This window comes from Engystomops pustulosus, chromosome 1, assembly GCF_040894005.1.
Source record: "Engystomops pustulosus chromosome 1, aEngPut4.maternal, whole genome shotgun sequence".
NCBI classification, from domain to species: Eukaryota; Metazoa; Chordata; class Amphibia; order Anura; family Leptodactylidae; genus Engystomops; species Engystomops pustulosus.
In genome coordinates, this window is record NC_092411.1 from 202,935,764 (window position 1) to 202,940,237 (window position 4,474).

Consider the following 4,474-nt stretch of genomic DNA (forward strand, 5'->3'; position numbering starts at 1 on the left):
CATTTAACTTGTGTTCTGTTTATAGTTGAAGTTTTTGAACCTGTTTGATATTCGAAAAAAAAGATTTATAGATCTCTTTTATATGTACTAGACAATAATCCATGAGTAAAAGAATTGATATGGAAAACTAGGTAACTGAATTGCTGTCACTTAATGATTAAAAGACGTAAAGGGTAAAGTACAACACATTTTGAATCATTGATCTCTATCCTCAGGCATATAGGGAGCAGATTGACTCACTGAAATGCAATGTACTTTACACTATAAAGAAAACTGACTCCAGAAATGAATGTAATAAACCACCACCATCAGTACCTTGTACCGTATGAGGCAGAAAATGTTTTCTAGAGCATGATGCTTTTATGGCCCTGGATAATTGCTGATGCCAATCAACTGCAGTAAGCTCCTTTTAGTATGCCTTAGAAGTACCATGGTTTATATAAATAAAGCTTTTAAAAATATGCAAATACGCCTGAGGCGCTCTGCTGAGAGACCTCTTTGCTCCACCAATAATAGTAATTATCCATGGCTCCTGGCCCGAATGCATCTACCTACACAGCGGCCAGAGAGCTGGTGATGTCACCAGCTCTCCATCTGCAATTTTCATACTATGAAAGAGGCAACGCTATGATTGTGTATAGAGCAAGAATTGCATTGGAAGAGCCAGTAATGTCACCGGCTCTCTGACTGCTGTGAAGGCAGAGCCAGTTGGCAGGGAGCCATGAATAATTACTCATTTGCATATTTGTAAAAGCTTTATTTCTACTAAACGCAGTACTTCTAAGATATATGCAAAAAAGCTTACTGTTGATGTCCATGGGATGGGGAGGTGAGTAGTAAGCATCTACCATTCAATTACCTGATGGTTCTTTAACTGGCCTGCTTGGGTATCATCAGAAAATTCTTTGTCCAGTCCATGCTGCTGCTGCATCACCATCCAGATGGTCTTCTGCTTTCCAACATAAACTGCAGCTGCCATTAAGGGGGATTTCAGTTCAATGACGTTCATGCAGCTTTTCATTGCATTCAATGGTAGCTGTATTCATTCCTATGTATTGAGCACCCACTAGTGGTGGCTTCCAGCAGATGGTTTTATCACTTAGCTTCTTAGGAGACAATGATTCTGCATTTGTAATGTGCTTTTACTGTGTTTAGAAACATTTTAACTGTCATGAAAACACATGTGTTTTTAATCATTTTTATAAGAAAACACATGGATGAATATTTTTCCATTGATATGATAAAACAATTAAACTCATGCCAGAGGCCAGGTGTAACCTTTTGCATTTTCAAAATGCTGTGCTGCAATGCAGAATTTTGTGTAAGCAATCATAAGTCCTAAGCTTCAAGAACTGTAAAGAACTGTATTATTATTATTATTATTATTAAAAGGGACCAAAAGGTTGTGCAGTACAGTTTCCAAAATGTTAGAAATGAACCTCTCACCAAGCTATATAGCAAAATTATAAACATTTGTAATCTCTTGTGATTGAACTTTGTCTAGAACCGGCCCTGTCTGTGCTGATATCCCCCTTATCCACCAGCTTAGCAAACTTACTTGCACCAGAACAGAAGTAGACTCCCTGCTACCCTCCCTCCTACCACACCTTTTACAGTACATGTTACTCAACTAACTGTGCCCTCACTCTGCGCCTCCATACTTCCATCCCAAACCCATCTTACCCAGTGAGTTTGTGCTTGAGGAGCAGCAAACTCCAATTGATATTGGTGATTGCCCCAGCCTTAAAACTTGCTCATTTAGATTCAGAATCTGGGCTTCCAGGTGAGCAATGTTCACAATTCCCATACAGCAGTATGCCCCTTGCACTGTTGCAAGAAAAAAAAGCTTCAGTGAAGTAAGAATTCACAGAAACAGAATACCATAAAAATTCAGCAGTTACCTCCTCAAGTCCCTCAATCTCAAGTAGCTTATTCCTAAATCACACTTTGGACAACGCACACTCGTAAAAGCTCCCACACTCACTTTGCTGTTTGCTTTTTAAAGGTTTAGATGCCAAATAAGCTGCTCCCTTCACGGCAACAAAATAATGCAAAACTCTAATAAATAATATATCACCTAATGTGCTTCGAACAGTATGAAGAAGCAGTACACATCAGATAGTTTTGGACAAACTCTGCTAAATCTTCTCTTCTAATATGAAAGCCAAAGAAAGTCAGAATTGTTTTGGTCCATTGGACACAAGGCTGCCAATGACAATTAAGAATAAAAGTTAAAATGTGTTGAGAACTGCACTACAGATGGGCAATAAAATGATATGACTTACTCTTTCCTTATCCAATGCTGCTCCATTAAATTTAGAGGAGGCCTGACCAGCCAATCACATGCTGATGCCTGCCATTGTTCCAACTAGCGATTGGCTGAAAGGCCTCTCCTAATTTATCCTATAGTATCAGGAGACACTCTAAATGCAGAGATGAAAGGAGTGGCAGAGAGGCAGGGAGCTGTTAGAAATGTTTTATCATTCTACTTCCTCCCGGATACAGTGTCAATACACACAATTTTTTTACTGGACAACTTCTTTATGGCCTAACATGTGAACACAATGTGGGTATATAGGATCATTTATTGTAAGCAGATAACGTAATGGACAAATATTTGTATCCTATAATTTACAATTCTTAAGCTAATGTTTGTTATTTTATGTAATTAATGGGAAAAACTATTTCTGCTGCCAGCTCAAATAGTAGAGACTTTCTGCCCTTATGTGTCCATACAGTGAATATTTCTGCTAAGGGACATTTCTCAACCTATAATTTACCATAATTTCACTAAAGTCTGCTATACATGTCGGTACCCTTAGGCAGTATAACATACTTCCTAGCTTCTTTATAAAGGGGTTGGCCACTCTTTTACATAAGTTTTTAATGTGCTTTTGTTGCCTCAATAATAATCCTTGAATGATCATCAAATGATTACATACTTTAGTGCCGTTTGCAGACTCTAGAAAGCACCTACAGCAAGAGAATTATGACTCATCCTGCTCCCTCCCATCCCCCTCTTCTTATCTCTGTCAGTGAGAGAGAGAAACAGTGGGTGATGCCATGGGGACGAGCTGGAGTAGTGAGAGAGATGAAGTTCTCAAAGAAGGCAAAGTTACAGGTTCATATACATGCAGAGGCATATCTAATGGAACAGATTTATTGAAAAGTGGCCAAACCCTTTAATGGTCACTTTATGATACCAATAAACAGCGAATAAGCATGTTCATTTCATAGTAGAATGACCATGTTAATTATTTTACAATTAAACTAACAATAGGCAATATACCAACTGTAATCCTAGACAAATCTAAAGACAGATGAAGATGATAAAAGGGGGAAGTATAATAAAGGGAATAAAGGAATTAAAATGTTTAGAAAAAAGAATACAACTAAATTACCAATTAAACTTTCACATAAAAAATAAAAATCATCATCATCAATAGAGGAGTTGGTATATACCAACTATAATACTGATTGATACAGATCTTATATAAAATATTCTGTCCATGTTTTAAAGTATGATGGAACTTTTCCAGCTGTTCTGTAATGTTAACTATTTGATGGGGTTAGTACACTTCAGAGAGCCATTAGGTCTGAGAAAGAACATGTGGGTAGCATATAAAGAACAGTATTTATTCAAGTGCAGTTAGGTTACTGAAACGGTGTAGCCAGCGCACCTTCGTGGTAAAGATGCAATCCTCCCAATGCACGGATGTGTTCAGCGTGCGGACCCTCCACGCAGTGAAAAGGCAAACATCCAAAGGAAATCCAGCACAGTCACGGAGAATGCATTAAAATCCGATAGCTTTTATTTCTTCATATTAAAAACGTTTGACAACACATAGAGCAACACATGGTCCATGATTAAGTCGATTTAGATTTAGGTCTGACTTGTCCATGTGTTGCTCTATGTGTTGTCAAGCGTTTTTAATATGAAGAAGTAAAAGCTATCGGATTTTAATGCATTCTCCGTGACTGTGCTGGATTTCCTTTGGATGTTTGCCAGTTAGGTTACCCCACCAAAAATGCCGACCACAGTGCCAACAATCTTTGAAACATTCAAAAAGCAGTGGTATAACAATGTAGGTGGCAGGCTAGCGGGTGTGGATCCTCTGGACCACTGCAGACGATGACACAAGCCACTACCTGGTACCGTAGTCTAAGTGGTACCCGGTTTTCACCAGAGCCGAGGGGTACAGGAACACGGCACACAGGTGAGCAGCGCGGAGGAGCTCAGGTAACACAGGAACACAGAGGGACTCAGGAACGCCAGAGACACAGGAACGCAGGAGACACAGGAAAGCAGGTAATCGCAATATTTTCTTACGAGATCTGAAGACCATCTGGGAGCAAACTCATTGCTGCAGGCTTCCGTCCGTACCAAACTCTAAGCTGATAAGAAAGGCAGGCCTTATCCTGTTTTTTCTCCTGGTGACAAGGTCTGGTTGTCCGCTAGATACATCGCAATTTT